This window comes from Zonotrichia leucophrys, chromosome 21, assembly GCF_028769735.1.
Source record: "Zonotrichia leucophrys gambelii isolate GWCS_2022_RI chromosome 21, RI_Zleu_2.0, whole genome shotgun sequence".
NCBI classification, from domain to species: Eukaryota; Metazoa; Chordata; class Aves; order Passeriformes; family Passerellidae; genus Zonotrichia; species Zonotrichia leucophrys.
In genome coordinates, this window is record NC_088190.1 from 3,863,899 (window position 1) to 3,877,701 (window position 13,803).

General features: G+C 45.9%; 1 protein-coding gene across 6 annotated transcripts in view; it reads left to right on the forward strand.

Moving 5' to 3' along the window:
- Positions 1 to 13,803, forward strand: part of CAMTA1 (calmodulin binding transcription activator 1) — a 244,299-nt gene that overhangs the window by 148,060 nt on the left and 82,436 nt on the right. The gene's annotated exons all lie outside the window — the stretch shown is intronic.

Sequence of the window (13,803 nt, forward strand, 5' to 3'; positions counted from 1 at the left end):
TGGAGTAAATTAGGAGGGAAACATCTGTTGCTTTCTGTTTTGGTTTTAGTGCTCAATCTGGTGCTAATCCTGGCCTTTTGTGACCTTTTTATATGTCCCCTCGTCCTAAATATGAGACACGTTTTGTTCATTAGTTGTGGATGTGTGTTGCACCTTTGAACACAGTTTATCTCTACCCTTGAGGAGAGATTTGTTTCCTTCTTTTCCTTCCTTCCAAAGACCTTGCAGGCAAAATGTTAGAGGGAAAGGAGAGGCAGTAAAAGCCTGAGCCAGGCAGAGGAAGATGTGTGTGTACATGTGCATAGAGATATAAGATGCAAAGTTATTCCTTCTTCCACCATTTGTATAATGATTTTATCATTAAAAAATGACAGCTTACAACTGAAATTTTAAGTCTTGGTGGTTTATACAAAATTCATGGCATGTTCAGGAAAAAGTATTTCTCACAGCTACATGTATAAATAGCCAGGTTTGATGCAAAGAGAGAGGTGGCATGCAGAAATTGCCTTCCTAAATCCTAGTTTTTCCACCAACTGATATTGTAGTGGCAGACACAGATCTGCTCTGCTGCTGCATGAAATGTGAGGAATTCCCTTGTTAGCAGGGAGGGAGACAGGAGCTGGTGGGTGCTTTCCAAGGAGCTCCCCCATTTCCAAGGAAAAGGACAGGAACCACTGTGTGGTCCCTGTCTGGAGCATCAATGCTGCAGGTCTGAGCTGCTCAGCACCAAGTTTGCATTTGCAGAGTTTTGTTCAAGGCTTAAAACACTTGCTCAGATTAATGACCAAAAATGTCAAATGTGTCCGCAGCTAATTATTCATTAGATGCGTAATTAGTGTGAGATGATCATGACATTTTACTGTTATTAATTTTTATACCCCAATAGGAATTAAATCAGGCTGCAGTCACAGAACAACAGTTGGGACTGGCTCTGGAGATGCTGCTGAGGAGCTGGAGGATGCTCCTGCAGCTCTGCCCAGCTCTGAGGGACCTTTGGTGCTCCTGGGTTTCCTAAAATCGGTTCTTGATTTCCTCTTGTATTTCTGCTCTCAAGGGAGGAATGCAGGATGCAGGCAGCCAGGCTGTTCCTAGTTGGCTCCATTAAAGTAATGATAAACTCCAAAAAAGCAAAGCCAAACGTTTTGGGTTCTGTGCATCAGAGACTGGCGGGTTTCTGGCTTTGTTGTCTTTTAATACCCCAAGAACAGATGCAGGTTGACAAGTGGCATCAGCCAAGGGACTCGGCTTTATAAGTTTGTGTTGAAGCCGGCTTGGAAGTAGCCAGCTGAAATCTAATTTGTAGCCAAGTGGAATAAATTGGAACTGATAGTTATTCAATTAATGGCATGGGCAGCAAGGTGAGGTCTCCTCTCAAAATAGCAGAATAAGGTTTCTCCTCATGGAGGTTTGGGAAAAAGGGGCACAGCACCAGGTTTTCTATCCAGTCCAGCCATTAATCATCTGAGTAGTGGGAGGGAGATGTGATTATTATAGAGAGGCTCAGCAAAACAGTTGGAGTGAGCACTTCCCAAAATGGTGTTGGAATCCAAGCCTGATCCAGTGAACATGCTCTGGAGCTGATGATTCCCCCATGGCATGCAGCAGTACCCCAGTCCTGCAGGAAGCAGCAGCAGAAGCAGGGGTGGGCTGTCCTTGCTCCTCCAGGCACCTGTGGCATCCTGGGCACTGAGACTCAATCTCTTCTGTCACATCTGAAGATGTTGTCTTTGCATGCTGAGGAGTTCAGTAAGAATGGACAATTTGGGTGTCTTTTAAATTGCTTTTTCTGCATCTGGGGATGCAGAGTAGGGTTTGACTCATGCATTCAGCAGACTTCCTGCAAACTCCCATGGTGTGATGGCTCAGAAATTGGGATAACTGCACAGACCTTTGGATAACAGTGATGAAGCTGCCACAGTTGTCTCCACCACAAGCAGACCAAGAAGTACAGAAAGGCTTTTATTGTCTTTAATCAAAAGAAAAATTTCTTCCTATGCAAATGATGTCTGCAATAATATCAGCGTTGCCTCAGGTTTGCACAAGCTGAATGAAAGAGAAGCTGAGTTCATGGTTTTCAGCAGAATGGTTTTAACTTTTATCAGTTCAGTATGGAAGCAGGAAAGCAAAACTACTTTTACTTGGAATAATGGAATCCTCCATTTGCATTTAAGGACAGACCAGACAAGTAATTTAACTGAAAAGTTCATGCCAGGGGGAAGCTGGCTGGATCCATGTGAGCCATGGCTGTTGTAGTGGAGCTGTGGGACCTGAGCTGGGCTCTGAGCAGCCTAAAGCAGCAGCAGGACACAAGAGCTTGTGTGAGGATGTGGTCAGTCAGATTTGTTTGGGTTTTGGTACTGAAACTGTCCTGGCCACTGGGAATGGGTACAAGATAAAATTAATGCAGATTAGCTCAGATATGGAGCTTATAGAACCACATAGATGAGGTTTAAACTATGAAACATTTCTCAAGTTGTAATGCAAATACAGTCCAACATCTGTGGCCTTTCATTAAAAGCGAAGTTACAGGAGTGAGATTTCACTCAGCAACATTAATTTGTGCCTGTGAAATTATTAACAATTTCATATTGTGGCTTTCTCATTATAAACTTCTGTGGGAAAGGGGAATTAATTTTTCTGTGCTGTTAGAAGTTGTCAGAGGAGATCCCTCTCTTCTGCGTAACCGGATCAGAAATTCCTCACGTACGTGGGCTGACCCTTTCCCTCTGGGGAACACATTAATTGAAGCTGCACTCTCATTAAACTGGTGCTGCAGGAGAGGAGTGTAAAAATAATGCAGAATAACAGTGGCAGGCCTGGAGGAATTTGTAGGAATGTTAAGGAAGGAACAGGGTAGTAATACATAAGGTGCTTTTGGATGGGGAGTGTGAAGAGGAGGATGCTGGTGGCAAATCTTTTCCACTTTTATGTAGGACATTTTTCTGTAATCAGGACTATAAGGACAGTCATAGGATCTTCTTATTGCAGCAACATCTCAGCCAGCTCTAGGTATGCAAGCTCTTCATCATCCTGCTAGGAAGCAGAAGGTGCACCAGGATGAAGAGTGGCTCTCTCTCTGCGTTTTACCTTCTGGTCCCTTTGGAGCCTGTTACCATGGAGCACCTTCCCTGCTCCCCCTTCTCCCCCAGCAGTGCCAGCTCACACCTGACAACACAGCAGGGAGGAGCGGAACACAGACCAGTTCTCCTTCTCCCATTGCATGGCAACCTGTTATCTGTGACTTAGATAAATGTCTGCTGGGAGAGAGGCGTGAGCTCAGCTCACCAGACCCATCTGACAAACCCACCATGTTTCTGGCTGGGTTGGGTTGTGCTGATGGATGCTTCTCCCCACTTTCCTTATATCCCACAAAGAGCCAGCACCTCCTATGTTGTTTTCCTGGTGAAAACAGCAGCCATGGCAAGGGGGAGAAGCAGGTGGTGCAGGAGGGATGGGGCTTTGGGTGCTCATGGCTGCTCCACAGGTGATGTGCTGAAGCCAGCCTGCACATCCTTTCCCCAAGCCATTTTCACTTGGTTTGGGATGCCATGCTGCCACTTCTGTAAAAATTATAAAGAAAACATCTTACATAAATCAGGAGATGACAAAAGATGCAAGAAAGCTTCCCTGGTGCTGACTGCTCATATCACCATGGCTGATGGCAGACACCCATAGAGATGAGGAGGGCTCTGGAGCATCTCTCTTATGAGCTGAGACTTAGGAAGCTGAACCTGTTTGGTCTAGAGAAGAGAAGACTGAGAGGATATTACATTAATGAGTATGAATGTCTGAAAGGTGGATGTTAAAGAATGGTGCCAGACTGCTTTCAGTGGTGCCCAGTGACAGGACAAGGAGCAATGGCCATAAACTAAACCACAAGAAGTTCCACCTCAACATGAGGAAGGATTTCTTTCCGTGGAGGGTGGCAGAGCACTGGAACAGCTTCCCATGGAGGGTGTGGAGTCTCTCCCTGGAGACATTCCAGACCCATCTGGATGCTTTCCTGTGTCACCTTCTCCAGGTGACCCTACCTTGGCAGAGGGGTGGGATGGGATGATCTCCAGAGGGCACTTCCAACCCCAGCTGTTCTGTGATTGAGTCTGAGATTCACAAACTGGACACGACCCATGTTCTCAGCAGTGCTCCATCCTACCAGTCTGAAGCAGTGATGATGAATGGTTCTCTTTGGCAGTGCAATATTGACGGGGCAATTCTCTCTGCCATGGTTGTGCTCACACAACAGCTCAGGAGAGCTCCCAGTGTTCTCTCTTTAATATTGCATTGATGGCCTGATGGGTTCTTGCTGACAAAACTGCCACAGTTCTTAATATCAGCCTGTCTGCATTCATCAGATGCAAAGGTTTTCCATCCTGTTGGGCTCCAGAATAGCATTAGATGGCAAATGGAGAAAGTGTAGGAAGGCAGTATGATAATTTTTTAATCTAATCCCCCATATCACGGAGTTGCTGGTGCTCTGATGACTGGGAGTTGTGATGCAAAGTAGAAAAATGATGGATGTCATTTTAGTGATGCATGTGGAAATGGATTTTTCCATATTCTGCTTGTGTCCAGCTGCAGTGCTAAAAAAAACCTCAGGTCTTGCATGGTCCCTGGGCTGAGCATGCTTCAGGAACATGGAGCAGTCCTTGGAAGGAGCCTCAGGTCCCATTGAGCATCCATTGCATGGATTCAAAGGTGGAAAATACCCATGGTCTGCTCTGGCACCCCTCAGGAGTTACTGTCTGCAAGAGCATCTGCTGCTCCTTGTAGAGACTGTCCTGTCCCTCATGGAGGCAATGTCACTGCCAGTGTCCAGGTGGGACATTCCTGCTGGGAACCTCAGGCTGGGAGAGGATTAAGCATTTTTCTTGGAGCTTTGGTCTTGTTCAGCATAAACATCATCCCATGGTGTGAACATCAACTCCATATGCAAGAACCATTGGCTGTGGCTTCCAGTAGCCACTGGTGGATCTTGCCAATGGGAACCTTATCAGTTTGTCATGGAAGTTCTGGCAGCATCCCTTTGAGGTTGCTTTGGAGTAGTATTCAATATTTTATCAATCATCTGAAAGGAATTATAAAATCATTACCTGCAAGTTTCATCACCGCTTTGATTTGTGAAGTTTCGCAGGGTAATAAATATTGATGAACATTGGTCACAGAAATTAATCTGAACATGGTGATTAGAGATGGGTAGAGCTGTCAGCACGTGTTTGAGTTGAAAAGCAAGCTTTTGCATAAAAAAAGGTCAGAGAAGGAGGCTTGCAGGGCAATGAATGTTCAGATCTGGGGACATGGGGACACTGTTCAGGTCTGTGATGGGCAGTGATGACGTGCAGCCAGCCGTGGTCCTTTTGCTGTAAAGGTGGGAAATGACAGAGGTTTAGAGGAGAGATTCTGGTGAGAGGACAGAGCAGCTCAGAGAGGCAGCCACAGTGATTTGGTCACAGCCTATTAACTGCCCTTGCATTGAGGCACTTGCAGCAGATAAAAGCTCAACAGGAGACAGACCTCACAGGGCCCAAGTCAGCAAAATGAAAACTTGCACATGTGTTTGCTGTATGAATGGTGAATGTACTAACCAAGAGAGTGAGAGCTGTGCTGGGACTGTCCCTCTGGAATGTTCTGTGTATGGGGAGATGTGTCCTGCTCAGCTGGGTCCCTGCTGAGCACTGGAATACATCTGTGTCACTGTGCTGGGCAATGGGATCAGTGTGGGCACTGCTGTTCCCTGGCCTTAAAACCCAGAAAAACAGGAAAAGAGAGGAGTTTGCAGGATGAGCTCTGCAGCTCTTGGAACCTTCAGGGCCTCTGCCCAAAGATCCTGCAGGGCAGAAGGAAAACTGCTGGAATTGCACATCTGGGATGCTGGTGGAGCTGGGGTTTGAGGCAGCTGTGCTGGTGACCCTGCTAGTCCTGGCATCAGGGAGTCTAGGAGATGTACACATGCTGCCTGCTTAAAAAAATAATAAAAAAAGTAAAAAACCATATCCCAGCCAAATGGAAACCTCTGTCAGGAGGATGCAGCCAGGGCAGGGCTGCTGTGATGCTTTGGGGCTCAATGGGGTGAGGGCCAGATTTGGGAGGCAGTGAGACTTGGGACTGCCAGCCAGCAGGCAGGACAGAGGCTGAGAGAATATTTATGTGTGAAAGGCTGTCAGGGCTGCGAAGATGAAAATCTGTTGTGCTCTCCCAGGGCTCCTAACTTTCTCCCCTCCAGGCAGCTGGCAGGATTTCTCTAAATATTTGAGATGGTAAAGGGCTTAAACTGGATTACTCCTGGACATGAGCAATTATAATTGTAAATGCACCATTATCTGAGCACTCTCCTGATGCTGTTTTGGCACTGATGTGTGACACAGTGACAGGGAGGGTGTGATGGTCAAGTGCAAGGTAAGGAGAGCCCTTCCCTGGGCTGGTTTGCAGCAGACCCACCCTCCCAGCAGGCATCCCTTGCAAGGCTTCTCCTTCTCCTTGTCCCAGATTTGCAGGAAGAGCTCCCAGATGCCTCAGGCTTCAATAATTTCATTGAGTAGCAACTGTATTTATTAAGTGGCTAAATACCCATTAGGAACAAGGATAAACCCAGTGCATTTTGCTGTGTATGACTTTCAGCTGGAGCTGAATATAGTTCTGAGAAGGCCTGGATGGCTTTTGGGAACAAAGCTCAGCATTCTATTTTTTTCTGATGGATCTCAGAAAACTCTGAGGGTGCTGGTCCAAGGGGTATTGTAGGTGGAAGAAACACAGGGCAGACAGACATGGAGACAGAATTGCTGGGGAGGAGCATGGCAGCTTGAACTGTGAATGAAAAGCAGAAGGAAACTGAGACCCAGCAAGTGGTGCCCTCTCTCTAGAGGAGGACAGGCTGGCAGAGGAGGGCTGGGGGACTGAGCAGGGCAGATTTCATATTTGAAGGGTGTTAAAAGAACCTGATGTTTTAAAAATGTTTATATTTCCTTGTTGAATTCAGCTCCTCTGAGTGATTGGCAGTGTATTGTTAATTGGGAAATCAATCTCTTGGGGACAAAGAGAGATCCCTGCTCGTGGCAGCAAAGGCTGTGCTGGAAGGAGGTATGCCACACAAAATCATTCCCTTTCTTGAGCCAAGAGGTCATGAATTTACCTCCTGCCTGGCTTCCAGAGAGATCCCTGAGTTGCTGTCATGCAGAGGAGAGCAGATCAGAGGATGTTCAGCTGGAGCTTGGGAGGCTGGTGATGTATGAGCCTCTCAAATGAAGTGTTTGCATACTGTGGTGTGGGAAGCAGGTAGCCAATAATCACCCCCACACACTCAGCATCCTCAGCATCTCCCTCTAGCCCCTGGGAAAACAGCTGCCTTCCATTTCCAGCAGGACCAGCCATGAATCTTCTATGTTCCTGCCTGAAAAGCCAGAAAAAAGATTGCATGTGTGAACATGGAGTTAGGAGAGACCATCTCCTTGTCTGAAAAACTGGGCAAAAGCACTTGATCCAATTTTTGCTGTGACTTCTATTGTGGAAATGAGGTCAGAGTTTAGCCCTGTGATGAAATAGCTTTCAGGACCATGTGAGGCTTAATTGCAGATCTTTAATTAGCAATCCAGCACTGCTCATTGCTCAGCAAAGGGTGTCACTGGTGTGGATAGCACAGCAGGAAAGCAGCAACAGGGCCACCAGTATTTAGGTTAAAGCTCAGCCCACGTGCAAGATAGAGTTCCCTTCACAGGAAGAGTTGATGGGAACAAAGACAAGACACCTTCAGCATGTCCCTGGAATATCTGCTGATCTCTGGTGCCTTGCTGGGTGTTTGAAAATGGTTTGAAGTTAAGGTGTCGATAAAATGAAAGCTTCATAAAACAATGCCAGCAAAAATAAATGAAATCCTTTTATCTGATTCCTCGCTGGTCCCCTGAGGTTCATGAAACATGGGATGGGGGGACTGCAAGGTCATCTGCAGAGTAAGCTGGAAAGGCTTTTTTTCTCTCTGCATGAGCAGCTAACTGGAGCATGCCAGAGAGTGTTTACGGCAGGATTTTGGCTTCACAATGGATTAAAAGATTTTTAAAATCCATCTGCGGAATATCTTGAACTTTAGGGTTGTTGTGTGCTCAAAATAACATTAGTCCTTTAATGTTTGATGTGCTGGAAGCCTGGAGGGGAATCAAAGGGTTTGAAATGGTGGGAGAAGGGAAGATAGAGGAGGCAAAGTTTGTTCTGTCTCTGGATAGAGCCATTGCTCCATCTTTTTGGGGATAAATTTGAATTTGGGGATTCATTTGCATTTGGGGAGCCTCTTTTTAAATCTGTACTTCAGCTGATTCTCATAATTATTAAGAAATATCATCAGAATTCATTCCAAAGTTGCTGCCTGGAAGAGTTCAGGAGTGGGTAAGAAAGTGAGTCAGCATCTTCCAAAGGGCGCTGCTGCCATGGGTGCATCTCACTGGGGTCTGGAGGTGTCCAGCACTGTCACCCAGACCCACCCAGCACAAATCCACTCCAGCCAGCAGCTCTGGCAGCTGGGGAGCACAGAGCTGGGCAAATCCTGAGCTAAATCACTTTTTAATTGCCTCAAGGAATACATGGACTGCTCCTCCCTTTAGTGAGAATCACATCACAGTTGTGCTCAGCAGATGAGGGTGATGGGCTCCCACCAGCACAGACTTTGACCCTTGTGGCAGAACATCCCTGAGCTTCCCCATGTCTCAGTGAACAGGCAGAAAGCTCTGAGCTGGTGTTATGGCAGATTATTGCCCTGCCATCTTCATTTAAATCTCATTGCTACAAAAAAAGCTTTCAGAAGCTCCTCAGAGCTGGTGACAGGCAGCTTTGGCTATGGGTGCTGGCCATTTCAGACAGGTTTGTCACTATTTTAGGTAGTTTTTATAAGGAGTAATCCAGTTAATGGCAGAATCTGAATCTTACCAGTCCCTGGTGTTTATTTCTCTCTGGGCTTTTCCTATTTTTGTGAGGGTTTGCTGCTTTCTTGCACAGGTTTTCAGCAAGATAGCGAGAAGAAAATCCAGGATGTGGGACCACCTGTGATCTCAGGTGGAACAGCAGCATTTAGTATTGCTTCATACTGTACAACCAAGGCAGAAAATGCAGGGAGAACCATTTTTACTGACTAGGAATACCAAAGTTGGATGTGTCACTGTAAAAAGTGAGATCAGAAAAGGCAACTATAATTGAAATTTGCTGGGTAGAAAAGTCCTGGTACTCTGAGGAGGAATTGAGGGTCAACATAGGTGGTTTGCCAAGGCTCTGCAAATTGCACTCTATTGACTCTGTTGCTTAACTTTATTTCTAAGTTAATACTGTAGAAACAAATCTCTTAATGTTCACGTGTTTGCACCGCTCTTATAAGGAATATGTGTCTTTGAAATTGCAGGCAATGTTATGGTAAAATTCATTATTACAATGTGCACAGGGAAATTACACTAATATAAACATTTATGTTAGGGTGTAATTGTTGAAATTTCAGCAAGTCATTCCAGTTTAGTGCCCAACCTGTAACATGAAACACTTCTCTGGTCACAGCTCTTTCTTGCTTATGGGACCAATAAATGAATTCACATTTGCAAGTTAGATAAACCCTTTGAATGTATTATTGATGCAAACAAATGAGGATTGGGGCACTAGACAATACCTAATGAAGCTGACTCGACACAGGCTGTTCCTGCTGAAGGGTGCCAGGGCTCAGAGCAGCAACAGTGGTGTCTGTTTCATCCCATAATTATCCTGTGGCTGATGCTCACTTTGTGTGTTCCTTGGCTGGGCACAAAGCTGGGGGCATCCTGATAAGGAATTAATTGCTGGGGATCCACTGGCAGCAATTAAAGAAGGTTCACAATCAGCTGATGGTTTGTGACTGTATCTGCACTTTGATCTCCTTGTAGACAGGGTGTTGACTCTCCCAATTATTTTCTCTGGTAAATATTGCTAATCAGGAGGTCTTTTAGAAAAAGTTTGCCCCCTTTTCTGGAAATGGTTGCTTTTTTCAGCTGCAGGCCCAAATTGGTGTTAAATAACCTTAGTTAAGCCGAATTGTAAATGAAGTGTGCAGCATTGAATCAAACACCAGTGGAAAAGCTGCAGCAGGACATGATGGGAAGCACCTTTAACCTGCTGGGGAAGTGAACATTTCCCTTCTTGACAAGAGAAAAGCTGGGAGCCAGAGGTTCCTCTCCTCTTAGGCAATCCCAGCTTTAATTCCAGGAAACAGATCAGAATTTTTGCCCTGCATCGTGTGCTGAAGCTGCTCCAGGTGCTTCAGCACATCCTGGTACAGCTCAGCATCAGGTGCAGAATGGAAAGGATGCTTGGATTAACATCTTAGAGTTGCTCATTACCACTACTTGCCCTGTTACAATGAATTTCCATTTCCATTTTTACCAAAAAGCAACTGTGAAAAAGCCCTTGGACTAAACTCTCTCTGAGGGGGGTAAAGCAACCTCCAATAGATTTTAATGGGTTCTTGTCAAATTACTGAAGAAATAAATCCAAGTGCTCTTGGAAGACTGAATGTTTCTTGTTAAACTCTCCAAAAAAAAAAAAAAAAAGAATAGGATTGATTTGGAAATGTCACTTGTGATTTAAAAGCTTGAAGGTGAGAACGTCAAGATGCAATTAGCAGCAGCTGATTTTTCTTCTATTTACTCCTTGTGTTCTGTGTGAAAATGGGATGCCCCAAGTGACTGCTCCCACAGGCAGCACTGACCCTGTCCTTGCTGAGGGATTGAGACTGCAGCCAGCACAGTTCCCAACATTAGGAATGTGAAATATCTCTGTCACAGCCAGGGCCAAGGGGACAGCAGTGTCCAAAAAGGAGTGAGGTGTCTTTGCTGGCACTGGAGGAGAGGAATGCTCCTCTCTGTGTGTTTCCCGGGCTGATGACTCTGAGCCCTTTGCTCAGAATCCCTGGGACAGGAGATGGGCTTTGCACACTTTGCTGTTTCTGGGTTCTCCCTCTCAGTTTTGCTTTCTCAGCCATGCTTTGAGCATTGACCTTCTGCTTTCCTTGTCAGAACTCAGTGCATCCCTCTGGGTGTCCAGAGTTGCTGAGGACCCATTGGGGGACTCAGAGACCCTGGCACACAGCCCAGAACACCTGGGGATTTGATCTTGACCCCTGGAGCAAGTTACCAACGTTGTATGAGGACCTGAAAGTCACACAGGTTGGAATAGTGTAATAACAAAGTGATCACAGGGTGAAAATGTGGATTTTAGGATTTTTGGCATGGGGGTTATGGGGACAAGATGGAGGAATCAGGGCATGTCCAGCCTTTCTCCTTCTTCTTCTTGTTCTCCATTTTCTGCAGTGATGTTGGCACTTTGGGATTGGTTTAGAGTAGAAGTGCACTGTCTAACATAGGTGATAGGTATTGGGAATTAAGAGTAAATATGTTATACGTAGTTTGTAGTTTGCAGTATAAAAGGACAACACAGAATGCCTGTGGCTGCCCTGCTGAGCAGATCTCAGCTGGGCAGAAAGAAAATTTTATAGATAAGAATTAATAAACAATCTCAAGACTGAAAAGTGAAGAGTCCAGACTCCTTCTTCAGCTGCACGGGCCGAAGCAGAGACATCCTGCACATCTGGGGGCAGAAATTATCAACAGCAACCTGAGATTTCCTGGACACTTTCTTTCTGGGGAGAATGCACATGTTATTTTTCCTTGATGTATTAGCATTTGCCAGTGTAGTTGGTGCTTTCCAAAATTAGAAGTGCTACAATAAAAAGGTCCAGGGTTACTGCCCTGATTTGAAGAGGTTTTTAAAAGAGGTTTTCTGCCATTGGAAGGCAATCCTGCAGCAATTAATTATAAAATTATATTTCAGGTGAACAGTGCTCATAGTTTGAGGGATTAATTCTTCTGGAAATACCATCTTTCATCACACTAGGTATTACTTTTGAAAGAAACTCCTCTTTTTTCTCAAAAATAGAATGTGAGCCTATAAATAGAAATCATATTGTGAATTCAGATTTAAACTGAAATCACTGATATAAAGTACTCAAGATGCAGTCTTTGAAAAACGTCTGATTGTGCTAATCCCATGGTGTTGTAATTATATTTTGCAGCCCAAGGCTTGAAAAGAGCCAGGCTCTCCTTTTTTTCAGCTGCAGTAAGTGCAGCCATTGATCAGGCTCACCCTCTCCATTCTCTGGCTGCTGTGCCCTGATGATGTGCATTTCTTCTGCTCTCATTATCTTTGTTGAATTTGAATAAGGTTCAATTTCCTGACGTAGAAAAAGCTCTTTGCACCTCACAAATTGTTATCCTTGCTGGTAAAAGAGGACACATTCATTCTGTCCTGGGTAACTGGACAAAGGGACAGGCCAGGGGTGCCAGCCTGTTGGCAGGAGGCAGATGAGGGGTGCTGGGTATCCAGCTGTGGCTGCTCCTCCATGGAGTGTCTGGAATGTGCTGGAAGGCTCTGCTGAGGTCACAGGGGACACAAGGGGGTCCTGCATGTGGTGCCCAACACAGTTTGGATTCTTTGAGAGGTCTAAGGAACACCTGCACTGATGTCTGGATTAAGATGTCCCAGGCTTCCCGTACATCATCTTAATGATTTCACCCCAATTTCCATTTCTGTTCTGATACTGTGAATATGTGTGAATCCCACTATGAGTATTTATGGCACCTGAGGTCATGGAAGTGTTGCTTGCTGTGCTTGGAGCAGAAGGGAGAAAATTCTCACCTGGTGATAAATTCACTAACCTTCTACTCAAACCCTTGTGGCTTGCACAAAGTTGGTAATTGTTTCCATGGGTTAAAATCAAAAGCACAGGAGTCTTTGACTCCGTGCCAAAGTCTCTGAGCCTCCAGGGCAGTCAGAGGAATTTCCTGGGTTTCCAATACTCCCAGGCCAAGGGAGAAGGGCAGAGAAGGAGGCAGCCCTGGGCTGCAGCTGCAGCTCTCAGGGGCATTGCTGGATCTGGAACTGGGGCAGGCAGCCTGATCAGGCTCCTGCCTGCTGGAGCTGTGGGCCCTCAGTGCCAGCCCTTCAGTGCCAAACTGGAGAGATTCCTAGAAACCACTTCCCAGTTTGAAATATTTTTTTTTTTTTAAGGGAAAACCCCATCTTGAAACATGTGAGAGTGACTGTAAGCCACGGTGGGAGAATGCTGATGTGCCTCTGATGGGAGCAGTGCAGCATATGGGCAGCACAGGGCTCAGTGCACCTGCAGGGAGCAGACAGCAATATTAATGCCTTCTACCTCTGCTGAGGCAATTGCTGGAAAAATCCTTCCAGGAGTCCTTGCTTGTTGGCAGGGTGAGGAGGATTTTGGAGCAGCAGGAGGGTGCTGTGCCTGGCAGCGTGCCCCAGCCAGGTGCTGCCTTCCCTGGGCACAAGGGCTGTGCCCCACCTGTGCCTGGCCCTGCAGCACTGGGGACACTGCTGGGGACAGGAACAGGCCTGAACAGCCAGGCTGTGCTGTGTCACTCCTGCCCTGTGTGCCCTTTCCCTGCAGTGCCAGGCAGGAGAGGGAAGGTGCAGCTGTGCTGTAACCTGCAGCTTTTGCATGGCACAGCTGCAGATCACATGGAAAAGTCTCTGGGCTGGGACAAGATGTGCTCAGCCCTGTCCTGCAGATTCCTGCATGAAGAAGAGTGACTCCCATCCAGGGAATAGCATGCAGTGACTCCAATGATTTCAGAATGCTGAAGAAATGCTTTATTAAGCTATACTATATTACACTAATACTATATTATAACTATACTAAAGAAAAACCCATGACCCTTTCTGATAGTCCCAACAAATTGGTCAATCAGTCCAAACAACCATCAGCAGAGTCCAATTAACAAATCCCTT